Source organism: Columba livia, chromosome 2 (assembly GCF_036013475.1).
Source record: "Columba livia isolate bColLiv1 breed racing homer chromosome 2, bColLiv1.pat.W.v2, whole genome shotgun sequence".
Lineage (NCBI taxonomy): Eukaryota > Metazoa > Chordata > Aves > Columbiformes > Columbidae > Columba > Columba livia.
Window position 1 is genome coordinate 108,233,870 of NC_088603.1, and position 27,034 is coordinate 108,260,903.

At 38.8% G+C, this 27,034-nt stretch overlaps 1 long non-coding RNA gene across 9 annotated transcripts in view; it reads right to left on the reverse strand.

Moving 5' to 3' along the window:
* The window catches only part of LOC110355641 (uncharacterized), a 107,190-nt gene that overhangs the window by 69,854 nt on the left and 10,302 nt on the right, over nucleotides 1-27,034 (reverse strand). The window contains exon 1 of one of the 9 annotated variants that reach the window (XR_010470436.1): nucleotides 15,033-15,323. The exons of the other annotated variants lie outside the window; for them this stretch is intronic. This is a non-coding gene — a long non-coding RNA (uncharacterized LOC110355641). Of the gene's footprint in view, nucleotides 1-15,032; nucleotides 15,324-27,034 lie in introns of those variants that run through there. 9 annotated transcript variants of the gene reach the window in all.

Genomic DNA, 27,034 nt, shown 5'->3' on the forward strand with positions numbered 1-27,034 from the left:
TAGCTAGAACTAACAAAAAAAAAAAAAAAAAGTAGTTTTGCCTATTTTACAGTAGATGCTGCATGACACTATGAAATTAGTGGAAAAAAAAAACAAAACAAATACAATAAATCACACTTCTAAACAACCAGAAAGAGTAAATTCAAAATGTATGTTAGAGAGATAAACACTCAGCTTTTTGGGGTATAAACTACCACTAGTTCTTACAAACTTGGAGGTTCTACCTATACAAGACTGATTGATCATTTGCTGTTTTGACTACACTGTTGAATGTAAATTTTCTTTCAAGAAAAAAGATGTCTCAGCATCACTAGTCATCCACATACACCAGGTGAACACAACTGGTGAAGGATGTTAATCATAGTTTCCCAGTATTCTAAGATCTCCATTGGCATCAATGAAGAAGATACTTGAAAAATAGGGTAAAGCCTCAATATGGAAGGGTTGTGCTGTGCAAAGAGAGACAACACACCACCAATAATTTCCTCAACACAGCATTATCAAAAAATCACTTTAGTTCCTGGACTATGGTCAGGTTTCCTTCCAGTGCGGAGCAGGTAGGAGGACGAGTGACCTGTGTGATGCTGATGAGGGTCTAGATTCTCACTGAAGCAAAATAAGGACTCAGGTTGAATGTGCACCTTTAGTCCAAGGTCTCATCAGTTCAGCCAACAAAACAAGAGACATGAAAGAAATTAAAGATCTGCTGGTATTTTAAGTTGATGAGTCAGGCATTTTCTTCTGTAATTGTAGGCTGAGCAGAACTGTTTGCAAGAGGCTTTCCAGCTGTTTCAGGCTGCCTAACTTGTTTGTAGCACTTAGAATTCTTTCTATTCATTCAAAAGAAAACAAAAAAAACACCACACAAAAATCTGTCTTGCTGAGGTGAATTTCAAAGAACACTTCATAAAAGGAAATTCATCAGTGTTAGTAGTTTGTGGGTTTGTTATGGGTATGTTACTATATTGCCATTATCTCCAGTTGTATTGTTCTTAGCTGTCCACCACCAAAGCTGGGATGTTGCAAAGTTAAAAAAAAACCACCCTCTGGCGACCTAAAATGTCCCCAAATATCTTAATGTTTTCAAAACCCAATTCCAAATTTAAAATTATTCTCTGAATGTCTCTGAAGCTTGAATCTTTTTGTTCTCCATGGACCCCATCTAAACTTTTAGTGCCTTTTATTGCCCCTTCTCAAAATCTCTTAGTACCCTATAAAACACATAGCATTTTCAAACCACTTGCATGTTGCTGGACCAAGTCCCCAACTTCTTGCTACTCTTCCTAGTCCAATACACGCTGTATTTAAGAGGAGCTTTGTTCAAATACAAACCAAAGAAGAACCTGTGAATTTAGCCAACTGAGCAGCTCCAAGAGGATAGGCAGTACAGCTGTCAACTTTTCAAATCTGTGGTCTGAGGTATGTAGATCCCAGGCTACATATCTCAACACTTCAGTCCATTTTCCTAGAAGAGATTAGAGAGCCTGGGAGATAACATCACCTCAAAAATGCCTAAAATTGTTCCTTCACCCAGAGGATTTATTTGAACTGATAATGATACATTTTCTTTCTACACTGGTGCAGTAATATGCTTCTGTGATGCACTAACCTCAGCTTTAGAGTGCTCTTGGAGCAACATCAGCCCAGCTTCAAACCTGTAACTGTTTATCCTTATTGGCATAGCATTCCGTCAATTTATCTCCATTATCACATGCATCTTGACTTCAGTTTCCCTGACAAATCAAACATGTTTTATTCTCAAACAGAAGAAGGATTTCTTAATGTTTCTTTTGCTCAGAGTGCAGCTTGTGACCTTACCCTGTCTCAAGCATGCCATGAATGTGGAATCTCTCTCAAACCATGGAGTAGAACCGAGCTGAGATTGGAGCTGTGGCAGCAGCCAATTCCTTATGCTCTGAGTATCAGCTATTCTACATTTTCACTCTGATAAATCTCTAACTCAAGACCTTATGAAATGAAAAGTTTGTTACAGCACAGTCATTAATGAGCCCTCTTTTAAAGAATACATTTGTAGGCACTGCGAGGAAGCTTAACGAACATCATCCTTCTCCAGACTTTTTTCAAATCATCCCTCTAATTTAAATTTTATGTTAAAGAATATCTTCACTTTTATGGTTCTATTAATGAATTACGGAAAGATGCCTGATTCCATGGTAATTAAAAAGACAGTGACATTTTAATGTACCTTGTAATATGTTACTGTTGTATATCATTTGTAAAGTTCCATAAGATTTTCCATAGATAAAAAACTTTAAAAAAATAATGTAAGCAAAGATTTTAATCAAAGCTGAGTGATACTGAAATCCTGTTGAATGACCCTCTCTGTTTATGTTTTCAGCAGATGAGAACACTCAATGGAAAAGCGTAAAGTGATATCTGAGCCATATATATATTTTTTTGTCTGTGTATCAGTGAAGCAGATATATAATGTGTCTAACCAGTGAACATTAGAAGCATATTTGTGACACTTCATGAAAACGCATAACATCAGAAAACCTATGTATTGGCAACTATAACTGCCTTTCTTAAGTTATAGCTGACTTGTTGGTAGGATCCACCTCTGTTCCCTACATTGCTCGAGGAGAGAGATCAGGAGTGGGTGCTGATAACATGAGAACAACATGGGCTTGTTTCAGACATTTTGAATCAACTTCTCGGGCAACCTCATTTTCCACCAATGACAGGAGGAATCACAGATTACCCTCCCTGGGCTGATAGTCTGTAAATATCCATCAAGGTGTTTACATAAATTATAGCTCAACAGAGCTGAGTGTGGGACCAACATTTCTGTTGGACTTAGCACTACAATACCTCAACATTTTCCAACTACATAAGAGAAGGTAGTCTTCGTTTACATCATACAAATCCAAGTAAATCCTGCCAGTGTCTTCAGTGCAAGGAGAAAGGGACACATGTCAGACAGTGACAACATAACTTTGGTTATTTCCCATATGAGGGTGAAACCTCAAAATAAATCATATAGGTCCACAGGTATGTTTAAGCTACCATATCTGTAGTGCACCGTTAACAAAACTTTAAAGAAAATTTATGCAATTTTACTGCAATTTCCTTTTTACTCAACACTCATTTCCAAACCTTTTGAAATACATTATGGTCAATTAAATTCTTTACCATCTTGGTCCTTAAAATTAACTAGGACTGAATTTTCACTGTGTTGTGCCTGGCCCTACATTTAATTACTTGCACTTAGAATATTAGACACCATGCTGATTTCTCTCTAGAGGAAATGACCTAGGATCATTGGAAGCATATGAAGTTCATTTTAAGATGAAGCAATAACTTATATTAAAGGATGTAAAAGGTCTTAACCTCCAGTCCCTCAACATACTGCAGCAAAAAGCTCCTTTTTTTTTTTTTTTTTTTTTTTTTTAATTAAAAAACCAACATCTGCAATGCATTTTACCCCCAAAGACACTTAATAATCTTAAAACAAAAGTCTCCCTGGCCAAATGGTTGTGCATGAGCATACATGTAAGAAGTATCACCCAACTTGGCTGGTTGGCTTTACTGATTGTTTGAGGCATTATGTTCCCATTGGGTTACAGCTACTCAGCGTGCTCCAGTGGCACAATCTTTATTTCTGTTAATCTTTCATTTTAAAAATAAAAAAGGAAAAGTTGATCAGTCTGACACACACACAAACTTTCCCTTGTGTGAAGTCTTTCAGAGCCTCATCTAACTTTAAATTCACTGCTAGAAATGTCTGATGGTTTACTGAAGCACAGATAGAGATTTGGTTAGCAGTTGCTAGTTAACAGAAATATGGTACCTTCCTCTTAAAAAATGAAAGAAATGGGTGCCAATATCATAGTAATTAACACTTGTCAGAGACTGTTTTGGTTAATTTCAGGGAAATAACTTCAGTTGGTTAACTCAGAATAGGAATTTTAGAAATGCTTCAGGAAATGAATGTCCAACTAACATATCAATCTTGTCCAGTCATTATCATCTAACCAAAAGCTGAGTTAATTAGGCTTTCCATTCAACGTACTCTTTCTGGAATTTACACAACACTAACTCAGTGAGCTTGCAAGGGCTGATCCTGTCAGTGCTATAACCTTTCCTAAATTAACAAAACAAACTTTAAAGGCAGAGGCAATTGCATTTTGCCTTTGAATTATCAAGACAGGATGTTATAGTATGAATTATTACTGTAGGCAGATTAGACAGCCTAAAGCAGAGGGAGTGAAACTCTACCTTGCAAACAACATTGGCCTCCACTGGAAACGCTTGCTGCCAGCTCTGCAACAAGGAAGTCTGAAGCAAGTTGGCATTGGAAGTACTGCAAAAAGACTTCAACAATACCAGATCTCAAACAACACAAACATTAAGAGATTAACACTTGCTCCTTATTTTGACCTTGCAAACATCTAACTAGACAGCACCAGAACAAGTTATCACAAGGGCTACTGTGGGAGATCTCTCATTAAGATTATCATCATGGAAGAAAAATTCTAATTTGATTTGGACAGCTTCAAAATTTCCAGTGTTTCCTGATTTCACTTGGTCAGAACAACAAAAATATAGGGACTTGCAAACAAGTCTTTCCCCCATTTCAATATCCAGAATTCCTGGCCCCACATCCTCTTTCTCCTTAATCCTCCTATCTGGCTCTCCTTACCTCAGACCTCTGTTGCTCCACTGCTCCCATCTTCTTACCACAGCCTCGCGTTCCCCAACCCAAGGCTGGTGGTTGCTAGTTCACAGAAATATGGTGCCTGCCTTTTAAAAAATAAAGATCACCAGCTGATCCCTCCTGCCCACAACAACCCAACCTAGTAGTGATATTCCCACTGCAAAGCAAATTTCCTCCTGACCACAAAGACTAGAGCTGCAAAAAGGACTTTTTAGCTATGCTGGAGTTTTTTCTGCTGTTTGGCATATGGAAGGAGATGGCCAAATGCCTTGGACTACTTCTATCTCTTGAGAGCTTCACTGGCTTTTGCTGGGCCTCTTTGTACATTGACCCAGTGACCACAGCTGCTGGTGGTGACTCCTTGCTGTACAGGTACATGACCACGTGCCAAGCAAGGGCCAAAGTCAAGCTGAAAGGGCCAAACATGTTACCTGACCCATAAAATGCGATGGTTAAAAAAAATTAAGAGTAATTTGCAATTCAGTTGTAGACAAGCCATAAAACGGTGTGTCAGAATGGCCATTTCCATGACGGAAATATGTGAAACATGGCTGTTTAAATTTGAAGGAGTCCACGCTCAGTTTCTGTGAATTTGTCCTACACTCAGAGTTTTGAAGAGCCCAGCATGTACAACGGTTTTCTTTTTTGAAGATGTGTTTTCTTGTAATTTCTAAGCAAACTAATCTGGCATAGTTTCTACCAAAAGCCATCTGTTATCGCCAAACACCATTCAAGATATTCTCCAAATTTTTCCAGACTTGTGAATTTCCATCTAAATGTGCTGCAAGTGCCAGCCTTTACCAGTTTTCTCACAGTCCTGGCTGAGAACTGTATAAACAAGCAAAAAATTATTTCAAATTTCAAAAAAACAATTTATGTGCAGTCAGTGGCTTGGGCAAAGTTTCAGATCAGCTCTTTATTTTAGCTCCACCAGTTCCTACATTGCAGTGTACAACGGAAACCCGAACCAAGGAATGCTCTCAGAACAGCTATAGCCAGTCTGGACACACAACACTAAAAACTAAGCTCAGAGATTTGTTTGTTCAAGAGCACCGACCAAGCACCTTTACCATGTGTTAAATACAGGTTATTTGAAAGGCATTTGAAAGCTAAATTGGTCTTAGTATTACCTTTTATGTTTTATGGGTTGTGGAAATTTTCCCTGCTTAATTATCAAAGCATTTTTATGGCCTTCTACAATCACCAGGAAAAGAAGGACAGATGAGAAAGCTGGGGGAGGCAGTCTGATCCATCAAGGCATCCAGATGAAAGCCTGACCTCCAGAGCTCCCAGAGAATGGCAGAGAGTTTGTTAGCCACCAAAAGCAAGAGAACGACTGCCCTTCCCAGGAGGGCTGGAGGCTTTAGCTGAGCAACAACAGCTGTAGTCATTTGCATGGTGTGGGCATGTCGTACCCAAGATGATGCACCAAACACGGCTTCTCAGTGCTTGGAGAGGGTGATTGAAGCTCACTGCAAGTCCCAGCTCCTACAACAGGCAGCTCATGTTCTGGGTGATGGTCACAGCAGGCAGGATAATAAGTACAAATCACCATGGTGTCTGTCCACCTGGTGCAGACCAAGGAAACAGAACAGCCTGTCTTTTTTTATCAGCCCAACTGAACAGCTAGGCACTGAGGAGGCAATTTACAGCCAATTATTCCCTTAAATAACTACAACAAACGATTCCAAAAGGCTTCATTTCTTCACAGCCCCCATGAGCTGGACTGAGGTTGCAGAGGGTCTGCAGAGCCTCTAGACCCACCATTGGTCAATGTCATGGTAATGGAGAAGTGAACCGAGCTCTGCCAGAATATCAGCAACTACCTGGACCACCTGCTGCCTTTTTTGTGCCTTCCTTCTTCTGTTCCCTGCCTCTTCCGACTACTGCGATGGCACAGGAAGACTCCTTTCTCTCACGTCTACACTGAGCCCAGCACCATAAGGCTACCAAACTCTCTGCTTACTGACACCACAGAATCAAATAATCAAAGAATAAATTCTTCTAAAACTAGTCCAGATCTCTCCTTCCCCCGGTGTACTCCATCAGGAATTTGGTACCCAAGCTTCTTGGAAACCCTGCTAGGAGTTTAACTGGATGTCAAGTAATTAAAGCTCCTTAAAAACAATATGACCTTACTAGCCTGTCCTCTGAAGATTTTGGCATTCAGTAGCAGGAACTATGAAAGATTTTACAGTGAGCCATAAATTATTTTCCAAGTTACAGTAATAAAGGAGTGTCACATTTATTCAGACTGCTTCCTTCCTTTTTCTATCAGACTAATTTAAAAACTGAGCACTGTAAATAACCTAGGCACACTTGCCAGCGTCCAAGGTTGGCCCGGATTTTCAAAGGCTATCGCAAGCTATTCAATGAGCTTCCTAATGCTTGTAGACAACAGTCAACTCAACCATTTAAAAAAAACGCAAGTTTTCCTAAGCACACTCATTTCTTCCACAGCACGTCTAAGCAAACAGTGACTCTGACACACAGGTACAGTGCTGGTGTCCATTCACGTATTACAAGAATACAGCAACTGTATTGTGGTCAGTTCACCCTCCAGTGTACATAATATAATAATTTTGTATGCAAGGTGTAGGTTTTTACATGTTACAACAAGGCCACAGAAAAGCATAAATTTAGATGCTAGGTACGTAGTAGATGGACTTGATATACAAGTCAAAATAAAACTCAGGAGCTTAATTAATACCCTCTATACCCACATTTCCACATGTATGGCTGGTTTATATTAGTGATCTGTATTTTAAACCATTGTTAGATAGTTCAAAATAAATGTGGCATATACACTCCATCCTCTTCCTACCTTTGTCCAGCACTCTAAGCCAAGAAATCACAGTGGCAACAAGACATTTACTTTTTGGCTTCACAACAAAGATAAGCCATCCCTCCACAAGATCCAAATAAAAGAAGGGATTGTCAAGGTGGCAATAGTCACAGAGAATATGGCAGAGAAAGAAAAGCTAGACAGGAAAGCAACTGTAAAAATTAATCTGAAGACAAGGAAGGGTGCTTATAATGAATTGCGTAGGTGATAACCAGCCAGAATGTAGGGGGACAGATCTTCAGAACATACTCTTAATTTTCACAACCTATGTATACTCTCTAAATACTCTACCACTTGGAAGAAGCCTAGCTCCAGGCTTTTCTCATAAGTTTCCTTCCACCTGCCTTCAGCCAGGAATGAGGGACAATTTCTAACATGGCAAGGATAGTAGGAAAGGAAGGGGAAGAGTCAAATCCTTCAGGGTCTCTACTCCAACCACACAGCTCTCAGTTTAACCACAGTTCAGCTGAACTCAGAGAGACTTTTTATAAGCCAAAGATAACCGACTAAACTCCGTACCCAGCATCACACAAGCAGCACAGAAATTGTCCCCTCAAAACTGAGATGTGACAGCAAAGGACCTTACACTCAAACCACCTCATGGACAATACCTCACCTAGATTTAGGCAGGTCTAAATTAGATAACATTTAAGTTAAAAATACCAGTAAAAGACTTAGCCCACTGATTACAGGTGCTTCACTCAGATGCAGCAGCTCTTTCTCCCTGCTCACAACCTATAGAGCCAGGGTTTGGCCCTGATGGAAGATGTCAGCCTGTACTGTATGTCTTGTAGTGATACGCCTTAGTAAATTGGATTTACCAGCTTACACTCGTCTTAGAAAAAAATAGTGATTATATCTATTAAAAAGCAGAATCAGAAAGCTTCCTCTCGCCTTCCTGAGGAAAAACAAAGCCTTGGCAGCTAAAAATAAATAAAAACAAATTAAAAAATAAAATAAAAACAAAAACCTGAGGAAATGGCAATAGAACAAAAAGCAGATGAGATAAATTCAGGTTTTTGAAGATCAAGAAAGGAATAGACATGTCAGGTGTGCAGGCTACCTCAAAAAGCAGTCCCTGGGAGATGGAGGCTATGAGTCTAAACAGGGGAACTCAATGTGCATCCCAGGTCTATTTAAGCAAGTATTAAGGTAGCAAAGTCCCAAATGAGAATTTCTAGCTAATAAAGCAGAGCCCCACATCAGCTTCAGGTCAAACATAAACAATAATTTTTTCTAAATAGTAGCAAAAATACCCTGGAATAAAATGAAATACAAACTATATCCGAGTTTGGTTATACCTATGTAGAAAAAAAAAATGAGTCACTTTTCTTCTGTTCTCAGAAGTTTTGCAGTCTTTTGATTTGCTTGCTGTGGAAGGAAAAAAGTATTTTAATTTAAAAGTTATTGACTTTCTCACATTTAATACAAAAAAGTCTGCTTGCACTGAAATTTATGGCTAATGAGATCTTTGCAATCTTTGCAAAAGGTATCTTCAGTTTGACAGATACATTGCTTCTAATAATTCCTTAAGTTGTTAGTTCACTTTATGTACAATTCAAACAGCTGAATTATTGGTATGAAGGACAAACCACTAAATTGTCCTTAAGCTTCAGTGTTTATATTAGTTATTGATAAATTTGTGTACAATGAATAGTTGGTTTTGACGTTTTATTATTAACTGAGATGTTTTGGTTTGCATATAGTCAGTTCCTGTTCTGCAGGACATGATAAGCACCACCCATTGATACTCCTGTCTTGAAAAACATTACCAGTAAGGCCACCGCTGTATAAATTATCTGCAGAGTAGATACCCAGGACCTGGCTGTTGCAGTGCACTTCCACCTCACGCAACTTCCACCAGAGGTCAAAGACCGGAGCCCGCTCACCTCCTGGGTGGTAGCTACTCACACAGCCCATGTTCATCCCCTGCCTCTCAAGCTCAAATTTCGTAGTTTTATAGAGAGAAGCTAAGTGCTGAAGAAATTGTGAACAAGAATATTTAACATTAAGAATTAGGAATATTTAGTGTATAATGTTATGAATACAAAATTATCTTTTCTGTGATTCAGTCCCTGGAAAATGAGACAGCTCACTGCTGCTGTCCAGCTAAGGGCAGGATAACTTTCTTTTTTATTTCCCCCCCACACACACACTCTATAAAACCTCATTCTAATCCCTATTATTGTTGTAAAAGTCTTTTTACCTCAGCTGAAACTCTACAACCACCTGCGTGACTTTTCAGACAACCAAACGCATGGAGTGTATTTTAATTCATGTGGTATGTTCAAAGTTTAGTGGGTTTTGGTTTTTTGGGGTTTTTTTGTGTGTTTGTGTTTTGTTTGTTTGTTTTGGGTTTTTTGTTGTTTTTGTTTGTTTGTTTTTTAATTTGCCTCCACACTGTTTACACTGTTTTCTGCTGGTGTAGGTCTCCACTAATTGATTAGCAAGGAGTACAGGATGATGAAACAGTCAGTCATGACAGCCAGTTCACATAGAAATAACAATACACCTTGTACTGTGAGCCGCATCAATAAGGGAAAATGAAGTTTGCTGATAGGAGCGGTACTGTTTCCTTAGACCAGTTGAAGACCTGGGTCTCCTGCTCCTTTGTAAGGGTTCCAGATTCAATGTTCAGGCATGGAACACAGTAGATAAGAGAGATACACACCACAGCAAAAGACAGAAGGAAGGAAAAGAGGACCCATGCAGAGGCTCTGCAGTAGCAGGTATAGTGTTGCACATTTTGGTTGAACAGCAGTAACCCCCTGCAAGTGTAGAACATATCTATGCATACACATAGCAACACATACTTTAAGCTCCTCTATAGCTACAAAAAATGAATAAACAGCACCAGTGGAAAGCCATAAGATTGTCACCTAGATAAGTTGCATAGATCTAGTATTTCAGATCTCTGAAAATAGACTTTGGCTGTTTGTTTCAACCATAAATCAGGATCTCCGTTAATCTGCTTTTAGAGTGGCTTTCCTGTGCAGGTTTGAGAGTCTCAAAGGAATATACTGTTCATTGATTTATATACTAGTCTTGCTGAAGAGTTGATTTAACATTGCTTTTTGCAAACAGTGAATTGCTGCTAGCTGGTTTCTCTGAATACGCAAAGCTTGTACTGTATATAAAGGTGGGACAGTTTGACAGTTTGCAGCTAAGTAAATCACACTGATCTCAGTGTTTGCCTAGAGATTTACAGCGCACACTATAATTTAGGCCCCAATGCTGTCCCACGTGACACAGCCAAATAGGAAAACGTTTCGTCACCATATATTGGAACTTCTTTAATTTATCCATTATTTCACTACTTTTCATTATTTTCACTACTTTGAAAAGCATTACCAATGGCATCTAGAAATGTTTTCAAACTTAATTTGACAACAGCCTCAACCAGTACAATTTAGCTCTTCAAGCAACCCCTGGGCTTCAAGAAGTTTTCTTTTGATTTCCAGCAACGCTTACTTATTTTAGTACGAGTCACTGCATACAGCCACAACTAAAATAGCCACAGCAGTGTGCATAAGCTCCAGAAGATTTCTGAAACCCAAAAGATTCCAGCTAACCATAGGTGTTTTAACTCTAGTAAACAAAACAAACAAGCAAGCAAGCAAACAAACCAACCTAACATCATGTGCCAGAGAATATCAGATTTCAGTCAACATTCTCTATACCAGCCGCTCCTGCGCATTTGTTAAGAGTACCATCATATATATTGCTAGGCATGTGATAAAACACAACCCTGCGATCAGCTACAACTCCTTAGCAGGTATTTCAGGGCAATACATCTTCTCAAGGTCAGTTAGCCAATCCCTTTGCTACATTCAGTATTCACGAATCTAGATTTTTTGCCTACAGAGGTGACCCAGCTGTCACCATAATGCAGATATCTAGACAGCAGATTTTTTTTTTTTTTCTGATATTTAATTTGGCAAACTATAACTTGACACATTCTTTATAGTGACTTTTCCTGCTCCTGGCAAAAAAGTGTGCACCTCATTGGCCAGCTGAATAATGAGCAAAGATTACCTCCTTTGTAGAAAATTATGCTGCCAGTGTCACAATATGAAGACAGAATAATTTATAACTACTTCTCTCTCTTCTTCTTTCATTTTTGCCTGGACACTAGGTCTTTTATATCAAATTTCAAGCCATTTTTCATTTTAGGAGTTAATCTGTTTGGTTACTGAAGTGGAATGACGGAACACACCTGTGATCAAAGGAGAAGGTAGATGGAAAAAACATCTCCCGAGTTCACGTACATACTACATCCATTACCCTGACATTGTAACACAGTGCTTCATATAGATTTGGTCAATTATTAGACATTTTACAGTCATTTTCAGAACAAAGGAACCGTTGAGCAAGTCTGGCACACACTTCATTCTTTATTAATTTAAACTGTCCCAAGGAATGACTTGGGAGAGGTCAAATATCTCTTAATAAAAAATAAAAAAATTCCTCCTGTATAAAGAAGTATATTCACAAAGGCAAAAGCCAGAAATTAACATTCTTCAAGATGAAGAAAGACCACCACCTGCTACCAAAACCATCTGAGTTATCAGAACCCTCTTTAGAGTAAAGAAATCCCAGATTAAAGGCCTTGTTTGAACTTATTGAAGGTTTTCAAAACCCAGATTAGGCTAATTCAGGGGCTTCCCCCAGGAGCAGTTTTAAGTGTCTGTTTTGTTTCAGCGGGGAACAAAGGAAACCAAACTTTGAGTGCTGCAGTTTTTCCACAAAGATGTAACTTTTCTCACCCAGTCATTTTTAATTAACATCACTTGCATCATGAGAGCATTGACACACGACAGGATTATAAGGCTTACAAAACAAAGCTAAGGGCCACAGTCCCAGCCCTGGGACTGTCTCAGCACTGCAAGCAGGGACAAGACTGATGGCATCACACTTGAGGGAATGTTTCCCTAAAGGCCCGTGGATTTTTAAATCGATCTTAGGATTTTTTTTTCTTTTTTTTTTTTTTTTCTTTTTTTAAACTCAGTCATCTATCTTGCTGAGGGAGCATGCTCAAACTAGGAAAGAGGGGGAAAAGTTGTGTAGAAGGAGGAATCACTTCTGAGCAGACTGCAAGGAACCTGGTTATCAGTTCATCTCCGGTACTCTGTCTAATACCCAGGTCACATTCCCCTTAACATTTTACTCAATCAGAAGGAAATAATAGATGATGAAGAAAAAAAAACAGCTCTATCTGCTCATTTACTTCTTTCTCTTATTTTAAATAGTAAATTATTTGTGATATCATCTTCCGTTGCTATAGAGGCAACTCCAGAGGAGCAGAGGGTTATGTGAATTAAGCATATGGCAGAAGCTCAGTAAACTCCTTCAAGGGAGACAAGTGGCTGCTTATGTGGCCCACTAAAACAACAATTAAAAAAAATCACAGGAAGGAAAATTAGGAAAAGCCTCCTTTTCCTCCCTTCCGTACACCCACATCCAATGATTCCCCATGGCTGGGTGAAGGAAAAATCATGTAGAAAATACAGATTTTAGAAAACTGCCTCTAGATAAAACGTATTTGAATTTCAACATCACTTTTGCATCAGTTTTTATGAAGCACATTCAAAACAAAGTATGTATTCAGAAGAAGCAGAAAAGTGGAAACGTGTTATTTTGTAAAGGCTGATTTGCCTGGGAAGTATAACCTTGCATTGTTGCAAGACACATATTCATTGCTTCATAGATAAAAGAAACATTTTCTCATCTCTTGCGATAAGCTTTTTTCCCACTGATATGTGGGCCCCTATCTCTCTTCCCCTGAAGGATGAACAATAAAACACATTCATTTTTTTCTCTATAGGATTATAAAAAACAGGTGTTAGGAATTCCAGAGGCATTCATTACAAAATCCTTATACCACCTCTATGAGCAGAAAACATGATCTTCCAGATGCCATCCTATTCCAGTGGCTTGAAAACCTGGCTACTAGCACAAAAATTAACAACATGCAAGCCAAATAAAGTAGCACTCCCAACAGAAAACAAATATATTCACTCAAACGCAATGTTGTCTCATTCTAGGCTCCCACTTTACAGCTAAAGAGAAGGTAGGCTGGTTGCACTACCCTCCAGTATGCCATAGGAATGTTTATTCCACAACAGCCTGAAAGGCAACAACATAGAGGTACCAGACAGCATCCAAAATTCTCAGTTCCCCTCTCCCACTGATCTGGTGCACAATGGTGTCCAGCTGCCATACAGCTCATCCCATATCTCCACATCCAGGATTGGATTCTGCTCCAAGAAAATCCATGGGATTCCATGGCTTTACAGAGAAGCGTGAAGGTGGAAAACATGAACTTTTGTCTGCTTTTCTTTTGTGAGCTAGAAAAAATTATCTGTATATCCCCTTACCAATAAGGTAAATGCATTTTGGATACAATTTTTTGCAACTGCAGAGATGTCTGTAAACTGATAGCAGTTTATGTTAAATGACAAGTTTGCATACCTTGATAGCACATTAATCAAATCTCTGCAAAAAAATAGAGAAACAAATGAAAATAGAGCTTCTCACGTGGAAACATTTTTGTTAACTGATTTCTATTTTCATGTGTTCTTCTTCTATCTAGCTTTAGCTAAGGTCTGAAAAAAATAGTGTAACCAGTTACTCCTTCAATACCTGCCCCTTGTTCAAAGTTAGGAAGCTTAGTCAAAATGCTTGAGCAACTCTGAACAGGAAGAAAGAACTGCTAAACACTCATCCCAAATTCTGCTGTGAAAAAATAACAGTTTGTCAAACTCAAATTTATCAGTAAGAGGTAAGCACTCATTTCAACAATAGTGGGTGTTTGCATGTGAAGAAATAGAATGCAAAAGAGAAGAGAACAGACTTAAACTAATAGTTCAGCAGACAACATACCCCCTTACTCCTAGGTGCCATAAATCTATAAACTAAAGACCCTATAATTACAAAATTGAACAGAATGAAGATGATAAAGAAGACCTACTCCAGAAGGTGTGATAGGGCTCCTCGCAGCAGGCCAGTGCTCAACTTTGCTGAAGTTTTCCACCCAACTTCAATTCAGATTGAATTGAACCAGAACCCAGAGAAGGACCGTCATCTCCAAGACACTTTAACTTTTGTTAAATGCTTGGTTTGGTTTTTATAAACAGGCATTTTCCAGAAACATGTTTTCACAAGGAAAATTCACAACAAACTGTTCTTAGAAGCAAGCCAATTTCCAGCCCAGAGATCTAGATTAAATAATTTTAAGACATTTCCAAGAAACATCTGTTTCTTCCACATGAATTTCCAAGTCATTCCTCAGCTACTATTTTTTAACCTTCTGCTATTGTCTTGTCTGTTCTCTTCCCTTTTTTTTAAAGAAGCTGGAAAAATCACTGTCTCTTCAACCACAATGGAGTGCAAAGACTACTTAACAACACAAAGGATGACTTTCTGATAGCAAAACAAAGGTTATAAATACTGTAAAATACCTTGAGCTTGCTGATGGAGGGGCTGTAAATGGAAGGACATGCAACTCACCTTGTGGCTTGTTTTGAGGACAGAAAGAAGAAACATTCAAAATTCTGATGCTGGCACTATTCATAAGCATTAAAACCCTACAGCACTACCTGTAGAGAGACTTGAGCTTGTTCTGCTTGTACTCCCAAGCCAACAAGAAACTCACAGCTGTGGTTAGCAGGGCACCAAGCCCAAGCTAATAAAGTTCAGCTGGGAAGCAGCACATATTGGTTTAGGCCTGGTGCCATGCTAGTTTGCTATATGGCTTCCAGTCAGCTCCAAGTAAAGACAGAGCAAGCTCACATTTCCTTGTGAAAGATCACGTAGCCATTAGTTTAGATAAATACAAAAACATAACATAGGAACTCTAAGTCTTCAGGTTTGCAGGCATACAGTAGTTAGAGATGTTTGTGCCCTTGCAAGTAAATGTGCAAAGCTCTGCCCCATCAGTGGGTTACACTCATTCACCCACTGGACCCAACAGGTTCTTCACCCCATGGAAATACACCCTGGCAGAAAATTACAAATGCTGTAGCCAGATAAAGATGCGGGGTTAAGAAAAACCCCAAAGATTTTGAATGTATATTTCACATAAGTGAACTACTATTTCAGGTTGTTGAGTAAAATCCATAGAAACAAGAGAAATAAGGATGATAAAGCTGCTAGTGCTATCTTGTGAGGTGCTTGTATGGTATATTGAGATGTATTCATGCTCTGAAATGTTACATATAATGTGGTGCTATGATATGCTCATGACATGTTTACAGCTGACATTTAATACAGTGTTTTAGGGGAGAGACTGCTGCAGTGGAGAAGAGGAAGAAGAACTGAGAAAACAACTGTTAACAGTCACCCTTCAAAGGTTAATTCCACTGGTCTGAAGTACTCAACCTTAGTTTGAAAGAATGATTAATATCCTGACATCTTCTTCATAGTATTCAGAACTGTCTCCAGAGCTGTCATGATATTACACCACAATTTAAACTGCTTCTGCTCTTCTAAAATCTTGTTAAGTTTCACAAACTTTCTAAAATAGAATCTTGCAAAGCACAAGACAGAATAGTTGGTATTGATATCTACATCGTTATTACTGTCTGCTGTGGATAACTTTCTTCTTTGACAATCTGGCTTATAGCCTCTAGGAAACACTAGATCTTTCATCCTTTTGTTCAAACACAAAATTAACAGTAAGGGATTAAAATGTCCCTAAATTATCACAAGCACTCACATTTCGCTGCTGAGGAAAGAGGTTGCTTCATTCTTTACTGTCAGATCTATACAGTGGCATCTCTAACACCTCTCATCCATGGAAGAATAGCAAAGTAGAACTGCCAAGACTCACTGAATCTCTGAGGTGGTTGTTCAAGTAAGCAGGTGTGCTGGACTCTAAATTGACACACGTTAAGCTGTCTACTGACATCTGGCATATGGCAGTCTGAGAGTCATGAAGCTACCTTCATTACACCAGGTGTAGGCAAAACCATCTTTTTTCTCAATGATTTTACCTTAGATAACTACAACATTCAAATTTTCAGACTAATTCCCACTATAGTAGCAAGGCATGGAAAGTACCTACAGACAAGAGTGCCGACCATGTTACTACACCACCAAACTGGGATACAGGAACAGGGCTCAGCCTCCTGTTCTGCCACAGACACCTGTACAAAGGCAAATTTGCTGAGCTTCTCTCAGTAAAGCACAGAATGTAACAACACAAGTGTTCCCCATACCTGGAAGTGTTAGGAGAAAAAAAAATGTGAGCACACACAAAGTGTTAAATATTTATTTAACGATACATTGTCATGGCATGTGAATACAGCACAAGATTTAGAAACAACCTCAGAACAAATTCCTAAAGCCATTAGCTGGCAAATGCTTCACACCTGCCAAGTCCAGACCCCAAAACTAATTCATAACCATCTAGTAACTTTCCTCTCCCCCTGAGGACTTCCTGTAATTTTAGTATTGACTTCACTACATATGCAAGTATGATTGAGGTCAATTCATCTGTTTCTCACAAAAAACCTTCGTAGAGTCTCAGGTCTCTTATATGGCATCAATCAAATGTCAAGAATGGGATTTCTGTGGCATTTACACGGTCCCATATACTGAGAGATATTCATGGGATTTGAAAAGCAAAGGCTTTGTTGATATTTTTCTAAGTTCACTGAGGTAAATGCGTGCTTGCTCCACCCAAATCTGGAGTGACAGCAATGTGCTGGACTTTGTTTGCATGCATTCTTTCCATGCCATCTACCTGTCTAATTAAAACAGGCCTTAGAGCCAATCTCATAGACACTTGTTTTCACCAGGTAATGTTATATTGTTCAAGATTTCTGTCACAGTCAAGTGAAATCAGAAATTGATTTAATCTCTATTTTTCATATTCAAAAGAATGGCGAAGGAAAGACAGTGAATTGAAAAACGTCAAAAGGTCTGGATCAGGATCTAACTTGAAAATTAAGGTCAGTCCTTTAAAGGTTAAAAAAACTCCTTTAGCTCTGTATATCTTCTTTAAGGTCTGACTGTACTGGTCTTCTTCATGAGGAAATGGGAAAAAAAAAAGTCTGTAGAAGTTTCAGTTTACACCATTTCACTTTGGAAAAGTTCATACCTTGTTTTCTTCTACTTTTCTCCTTTGCAAATTGTGAACTTGAAAAGTTTGGTATAGCGAATGGGTAAAACAACATGTTTTGTTCTACATGGAGTCGCATTTGTCCTGAATCAAAGTCTTCTTTTATTGTAGAGTGTATATTTTTATTAAAACAATAATATCAGCAAATGTACAAATTAGTAGTGAGACCAATTTTCAATTTTGTTTTTTTTTCTGGAAGAAAAAGCATGAAAGTGTGGAGAAATTTTCTCCTTTGCAAACTTATCTCTGGCCTTTAATATCAGTTTACTTTCTTCTACTAATTATGATACAGACAAGAGACTTTTCACAGTCCTATTTCTGTGCTGATATTTACAAGCAGCTAGAGGACTGATTTTATATACTGCAGATCCGAAAATTACCCTTGGACTTAACACAGTCATTGAAATGCCAAGTTTTTGTAAAGGCCTTGCAAATGTCTTAGATTTGTAGTTCATTAAAAGTTTCATTCTTTGAAAGACTCTGAACAGTCTTGCCAGGGATGTGGTGGTAAAATGGTTTTAGCACTTCTGTGAGAGCTGTAGCACAGATGATTAGAGATTATAATATACAGAATAAGACCTTGGAGAGAACATTAGATTTTAACAGCACTTGAAAGCTTAACTAGAAGCTGGTCAAAGAAAATCATACACAAAATCCTCTCTCTTTTTCCTTCCCTACTACAGACAGTTCAGTCTTCTCTCTCAAGCACACACACACAAAAAACAAAACAAATAAACAAAATCCCTTAGATCCAGAGTGGTTGTTATGTTGCCTCAAAGAAGACGAAGTCAGCCTGGTTAACTTTACTGACATGGCAGAATAATGACTTGAGGCTACAGAACTAGAAGCCTCATGAGATTCTGCAATGCTATATCCCAGTCTTTCAAATCACAAAATGCTTCAGAATGGGTGTTCATTATTTCCTAGACAAATGCAATACTTCATCCAGCATCATTTTTTTAATCATAAAGTGATCTTTTTTTAAGCAAGATTTTGTGTATTTTTTCAGCTGACCGATGGGCAAGTCTGAAACTACAGCTGTTGGATTTCCAGCCTTTCTGAAGAAAACACTTCATATTGGTGGTCATATTGATGGGCCTAAAAAGTCATCCTCCCAAAGGTGATTGGGGTCATGCCCTGGTGTGCAGTGAAGGCACAACCTCAAATGTCTTTTCAAGAAGCCATACATAAGTTACATACTTATGGGGAGAACGGCAGAGAATTGCTGCTAGATCAGAATCAGGCTAGAAAACAAAGGATAGGATCAAGTAATGAATTCTCTATGCAGCAGTCATCAGCCAGAGCCTTGAAAGGGTGCACTGTTTAATAAATATGTTGTAATATCTGTAAAAAGGTGGGGAACGAACCAGATGTCACTGACAGGTAATTCAGTTATTTAGGGATTGGTCCAGACCAGAGCAGACTATGAGGTCAAGAAGACCAGAAGCACAATGGTAAAAACAAATATAAAAAAAGAAAAAGCACCCTTTTGAAATACAAAAAAAAAAAAACTATAACCTGGTCTTATACCTGATAGAGTCCTGACAACCATTTCAGTTCAAGGAGAGAGAGTGTGAGACATGGCAGGGAGCTTGGAGAAAGCATCTCTCTTCAATGGCAGCCAAGAGCAAAGGAAATGTTTGGTTTCATAAGGAAGGGGAGGAACAACCACCTCAGCAAGGGCATTGCAGGGTAGGGGTAGGATTAGACAAGAGGCAGAACTTCTCCTGTTAAGCGAGTTCTTAAAGCCTGGAATCACTAATATTAGAAAGGTGGCAGGTAGTCTGGGATTTGATAAAAGTATATAAATTATGGCATATTCTGAGAAGATGGGATGGGCCTTTCTTCATTCCATCCTTGGCTCTGCAGTCAGTGCAATATAGGACAACTAAATATCCACAGCAGCTAAAAACAACCATTCTCTGTAAAGCACAGGATTAAAATTAGGCGCACACTGTCCCAAAAGCTGGAGAGGCTGAGACACAATCAGGATTCAAATACAAGGATATGGATATGGAAGATACACAAATTTATCATCATTAACAGCAATACTTTTGGAAGGCATGGTATACCCTACACTTCACAAACCAATTGTGAGATACTGCAATTAAAACTATGTGCAGTCAAGATCAGACTAGCTGCCTGCTGTAAAGTTCATGAACTTCTTTCAGGATCCAGCTGGTGAATCTGTAAATGCAAAGCCTGCAAAGGCTAAGTGTGCTGATGCTATTTTCTCACTGCAGCAGGAGATATAAGAAGATCCCATGAAACAAAATCAATTTGAAAAGAAAGTAACTCAGACTCCCACAGTCCTGCTTGAGCTATGCTTTTCTGATCTTTTAGTCAGCCTCCCTTTTTAATTTTCCCCAGTGCCCTGAGATGCATGATTTAATATTTCAAATTCATCGCCTTTGTGATCTAGATTTACTGAGCACTTTGAAGTCAGACATAGTGACACCTTTTCAAAATTACTTAGACAAAAACAATCGCCTGCATTTTTTGCTATGCATATGAAAATTTATAAGATAAGAACAAATAATTTTGTGTGCTTTAAAATGTGGCCTAGAAATACATATGGCAAAAAGCATTTTCATGTGTCTCTGAAATAAACTTAGAGAGAAAATAACTTCTTTTAAGAAATAGTCTGTAGCCAATTTTGCAAAGGCTACTTTGTGTGCCCAAATTCTTTAGAAACTATTTTTCCAAGCAACAGTTGAAGATAATTATCCAAGCACATGCTTACAAAGGAAGGGAAGATCTGCAAGAGAGATAATATCTTTCAAGTCCATATAACTGGAGAAAGCAGACAAGCTTTCACGTATACAAGCCTTCCTCCAGGTCATTTTTTTCTTGACTTCCTAAGTTGGTACAATAAAATAAACCATTTACGTCCCAAAACTATTGCAGTTACAACAATGATGCCAATATTCACAAAGCTGAAGACTGCAAAGGCACACTCTATATGAATGTAAGATATCAACTGCAAACTGTTTTAGTGTAGTGGCAAACAAAAAACCCCAAAGATTCACCAGCAAAGTGTGTGTTGAAATTCTGCCTTAAAGATCCTCCTGGTGAGAATGAAAACTGGACTGGGTTTTTTTTGTTGTTTTATTTCCATTTTTTGACTATTGATGTTAATAGGAATGTCCTGTTCAAAGAACTTCAATGCCAGGGAAAGAAAAAAAAAAAAGACAGACACAGGAGTGACTGGATGCTGTAGATTCCTCACAGTTATAAATGAAATACCGGAAAACACATCTGGGAGCCACATTGCTGAAGACTGAACAAAATGAACCTAATGATCTGAGGGCTGAAGCAGTGCTGGGACTGAAGGCAGATAGAACCCTGCATAAGCAGTAGACCAGAAATGTAAAGCATCACGTCTACCTCCATCCTCTGCAGAGATTCCAGCTTTGCCAAAACTGTTTTCAACATAAATGCATCAGATCTTTTTTGCTTCTTCCAGACGTACAATGAAGGGAGACAGGAAAATGCTGGAGAAAGTTGCAGCTTTGCTTCTCAATATTCTCATGTACCTTTGCTGACTTAACACTGAAATAGCAGCACTACTTGAGTATGAATTCCCACCTTGCTCTTCCCATTGGAGGAAATAACTACAGGTAATAGGAGCTGCTCAGTAGCAACCTTTAAACTCTTGGAAAAGTATGTTATAACGGAGACTGCACAATTTCCTACATTTGGGAGTTCACAAATCCTTTGTCTAGGTACATTTGGAGAACAAAATTTAGCTGACTGCTTCAAAGGGTCACCCAAGAGGCCTTGTAGATTACAGCAAGGCTTTTGCTGACTGTGGTGCTTACCTACACACGTGTAACTGATATCAATGACAAAATAAATCAATTCTCATTTGTTCTTGGAAAGTGTCTTACATAAGTAAGTGTTTTCCACTATACTGGATACATATTCATACTTTTAAAGGCCAACTGTTGCTTTCACCGATGTTCTTTCTCAAATTTCCACGTTACAATTTTCACACATGAACAAAGCCATAAGGGGAAGAAACTGAAATTGGTCTCACATGGCTTAAGCTTGACCGCACCCTTCACAGTCCTTGGTTAGGCTCACCCAGCCACACTTCCTTGAAGCACTTCCAAAATCACACAAAGAACTGCAGCACTACCAGCTGCTCTACCTCATCAGACCTCCCAGGCCATCAGAGTGGCTGCCCACAGTGCGACAGAATGGACACTTAGGTGTTCAGGGAAGCAGCTCTTGCTGGTAGTGCTGCCGTTTCAAAAGGGCAGCCACCACTGCCATTCACATCTGCAAGAAGAGGAGCCATCCTGATGCTCTAGGTCTCATTGGGACAAGGTGGTTGCTCTTCCCATGGTCGCACCATGCCAAATCTTCCTTAAACTTTCCAAGGAAGTCTCCAGGCACGAGGACCAGAGTTTGTTTGTACTGCTGTGAGCAGACTTCATCTGGAAATGGACTGTCCACCTCAGTAAATGCAGCAACATTCATTGTCAACTGATTTTAACAAGAAGCTACCACCTACTGCAAGCTTTAAGTAGAGGCCCCCAACATGAAGCAAAACCACAGTTAAACTGTGGATGAAGCCCAGGCATACCTACAGTTACTGAATTAATGCATGGAAAGCTCATTTGGCAAAGACTGCTGAGGGGATGGACAAAACAGCTGAGCAGAGAGGTACTGCAGATGCTGAACGCTACGAGGTACCAAGACAATTTTGGCAGTGGTTATTCTGCCTACAGAGTATGTTGTCAGTTTTGTTGGGCTTTGGTTATTCTACCTACAGAGTATGTTGTCAGTTTTGTTGGTTTTTTTTTCCTTTTTGAAGAAGTTTCTCACAGAAGCCACATCTCAATAGAGCATGGCCTCTCATTTTGTTATGCAGCCTTCCAGAACAATGAGGCTCTGCAAGCTGCAATACTGAAAATAATAAATAGCTTTAATTAGAAAAGTATTGTGCATTTATTTTTTTATTTTAAATCCAAATTGCCACTCCCAGGATACTTCAGTCAGCTTTGCAGAAATGTAGACATATTAGAAGCCATGAAAAACCAAAGAAAATGTTAAGTAGCTGAAAAGGGGGTTCAGCTGGGTTAAAAAAAAAATAATAATAAAAGGAGTAACTGCTGTGTGTACAGCTTAACTGAACAATGACTAAGGGGACATGTTAACAAGCTACAAGCATCTGTTAGAAATAAACAGCTAGCAGAAGAATAACAAGTTAGGATAGAGAGTAGAAGAGCAACAGCTAGAAATAACGACAACACTAAGAAGAGCAAAATTTAGACCAAACATCAAATTTTTTTTAACATGTCTGGTCCTAAGAAGCGGAATATTCCCAGGGACCTGAGTAGAAATGCTTTTGCTTAGTACGTCCTGTTTTATCCTGCAGTTTAAAGTCAATCAGTATGGAGGACACAATCTTGCACTGCTTATATTGGAAACCAGAGAGGGTTTCTCTCCATAAGCATCATCTTCCAGATAAAGTGCCTACTGGTTGCAGAGAATATCATTCACTGCGGAAATCACTTCTAAAAGTTACCTATTGGTTATATAAGATAAAAACAAAAGGAAGCAAGTGAAAAAAATGAACAAACAAACCCAAAGTGGCCTGTTCATCAAACTGTTAAAGCGGAAGTAATTTTGTATTGTCCTCTTTCTCAGGGAAGAGTATTTTTAATAAATAAATACATAAGCAGCCTATTGTACCCCAAATCCCATTATATTTTAGCAGCAGCATTAACCTGTCTGAAAATTTTCCAGTGTTTCAGGACTCTTCATCTAGGATCTTTTCTGCAATTGGTTAAGTAAAAACCAGGTGTGTATTCTCTAAGGTCATCTCAGTGGATGTATATTCAGGAATGACAATCTCTGGATGGTATTCAAACATTCCTCTGGATCTGTGTCATCTTGGCAAACAGCTACAGATGCACATAATGACCTGTATCTCTTCATCTGCTCTGTGTTTTGCTCAGCCCTGTAACTGCTGCCAGTATTTGGATTTCATCACACAGAGGTGCCAAGTCTCTGCAGATTTGAAAAAAGAGGAAAACTGTGTGACTCATCCTGAAGAAGACCAGATGTAATGTTCCCATTACCTGTTTCTGTGAACACATGACCATTTCAAAACTGTCTCAATTTTCAGGGGTTACACTGACAGCTTCATAGCTTTTTTTTTTCATTTGGAAGAATTGCTCCCCAAAAAGTTTGCATTTTTTTTCTTATGGTGGATGCACAGGGAAGCAGCTTCAGCAGCTTTCAGCTCAAGCCCAGCTTTTAGGTTTACTCTTCAACAACTGCTGTTCCAAAAGGAACTTTCATGGCTTTGTGAAGTTTAACCAAAATGCTAAAAAATAAATCCCATTGCTAAACATGAAAGCAGCTCCCCACAGAGACACAGAGAAGTAAACCAAGCCTCCCTCCAAAGGTTTTATGTCCAGCTTAGATTTAGAACAGGAAAGAGGGTTAACTGTTCAAGTTGACTAGTACAGCTGTTTCTGTGTCTTTTTGTCTTTACAAAAATCCTTTCTTCTTCCTCTGTACCACTACAGAAGCTTCTCACACTCCCTCTGATGTCCACAATTTGGTTTAATTTACTGATGACAGTACTTAGGAACATTTAAGCAATCCCTTCCATGCCACCATCTTGCCTATAATCTTACATTTTCCCTTTTCCTTGGCTTGCAAATATAAAACATAGGATACCATCCTTCAATATTCACAGGCAAACCATCTGCTGCCCAAAAAGCAGCAGTTGAATGCTCCAGTCATTTAAGAACTGCTGGTAGTTTATACGCAACTTCCCTCAAAATAAATACCCACAAGGACAAAAAAAAAAAAGAAATTAAATGTGTCTATGCGGTTATATATACGCATTTGATACGTGATCTAATGCACCATAAAGGTGACTTCAGTAACTTATTCAAGGAAAAAAAAATGAAAATGAAAGGCTGAAATAAGTAGTGCAGAAACCCTTTAATCTGTAAAAAATGAAGCTGACAATACATTCAAAGCCTTCCACCAGTATTTACAGAGTTACTGTCTGATCTGTTCCGCAGACTGAAATCACAGGGTCAAGGTATGTGAGCTGGTAAGCATTAAATATTATTTTGCCTGGAATACTGTTTCTTTTGGTACCATTACATATTTGCAATAAAGCAAAGATATCAATTTTCTATGAGTTTGTGGGTACGCTTGAAAGTGACCTCGTCTGGCACAAAGCAAATCTCCACTTTGTTTATATTCATGTTTAACCACTGCTGAGTTCGGGACCACCAGCTTTTCCCTAGGCTGAGATCATAGAAATATTGCAGCTCACATCAAAGCTGACCAGAGGCCTGAGACAATCAACACAATGACCTCATGTAAGAGAGGGTCTGAGTTCAACAAGCTTCATCTGATGCCTTTACTTAGAGAGCCAGCCCATCTGAGCTGGATTTCAGCATCCCACCTCACTCCTGCTTATCACAGCAGAAAAAAAGAAAAAAGAAGAAAGAAATTATTTTCATATATTATGTCTACTAACGAAAACAGGCAGGAGAAGTGAAGTCATACAATTTATGCCCTGCAGTTTCCCAAGATGACATCAAAATTTTTCTAAGCTTAAACCACATGTATCACCTGGAGTAAAAGAATGTTCAGAGAATGAATAAATGAGAGATAAGAAAAAACACATGCATTTTCCTTAGCCATCTTATTTTATGGCTAGTTATAATATGTGATTAGCATTGAACAGTGCTGCCAATTTCATTTGGGGCCTGAAAGAAAGATATTGGATAGTGTCTAAGAAGGGTGCAAGCCCCTTCAAGCTTACATTAGCAGCAGCAGTTGGGTCAGGGGAGCTGGTAGGAGGACACAGAAAGCAGCAATTGCCAGGTAAGCCCTAGTTGCTAGTGAACAAAAATTGTTTACATGTGAAGGCTGTCTCCAGGGAGACATTTGGACAACAGAAAAGCATTTTGTTATGGCTCAGGACAAAGAGGGTTTCTGTTCTCCTGAAACCTCTGGTATTTTCTGGTTGAGGAATTTCAAATCCACCACAACAATATTTCAGCATTTCTTCCACTCCAATTGAAGGAAAGAGAAATATGAGAGAAGACAGCAGTACAGAAGCACACTCAAATTAAGTGTAATTTTAAAATAATGATGGAACCTTCTCAAAGTTTGGAATAAATTTTCATAAACATGCATTTATGTAAAAATTAGTGCTTCAGGATATTCTGAAAAAATGGTTCAAGCAATCATCCATGTATTACCTCTAGGCAATGTAGTGGCACTGATTAATATGATGCTTCAAACTTCCCTCTATTAATATCTTCATTTTCTCTTTTTTTAAAACACATTTTCCAAATGTTGCTCATCCAAGAAAACATTTCCCATGACAGACAATTGATTTCAGATTCAAAAACAAACAGCAATCCCAATGGCAACCAACATATCCACTGAAAAGTTAGCCATCATGACATTCCAGTGATCTCGGTTAGAAAGGCAGATACCTGCAGTATCGTCCTCCTGCCCTGAAAGAAGGATGCGAAATTCTGAAAGAGGAAGATTTGCGATAACCTGTGCCAGAAATTCCTGGCATTTACTGTGCTCAAGCTGCTTAAACTTAGCCAGGTTATCCACTCTGGGAAAGGAAGGGCTGAAGGCAAAAAGACATCCACAAGTGTCTCCTGGGTGCCACCTGTATGCCTTGCAATAGAATTTGATGGGTATATATTGTGATTTTTAAAAAAGAAGGGGAGGTGGGAAAATCAATCATACTAGTAAACCCACCGTCCTCCTGTATGTGAACAAAGCCTGTTATTACAAGAGATGTGTTTGGGCTGTAAGTTCAAGGCCTCAAAAGCAAGGACAGGGTATGATCAAGGCTGCAGAGCTTGGGGGCCAGGAGGGACTTATGCTGCAGGGTGGTCCAAAGAGTGACACTTCTGTCCTTTGGACTTGGCTGTGTTTGCTTGGAAGTGGGAAGACACAGTCAAAGAGTCCAGGGCTGCAGGCAAGTTATTTAAAGCAAACTTTGAAAACCCCCATTTCAAGGGTACCTAAGAACTTACAGATGCTGACTTATGCTCCTTGACATCATGGGTTATTAGACACTTCATCCAGCTAGGTGTTTTGGAAAATCCAAGCAGACATCTAAGAACCTTTGAAAATCACGTCTGCATGGGGACTGTATTACTTTTGTATTAATAATGTGGTGGCCAGTTTATTAAGAAAAATAAGTTTCAAATGCTTTCATTCAACCGGACAAAAATAATAATATAAATTAAACGGGTAATTTAGATGAAAAAAAAATTAATAAGATTTTCTTAGGTAGTCAGTATATTGAAGGTCATTTTACTGAACAAATTAAATGCCTCTTAGGCACTCTCTGTAAATTTTCAGTAAAGCT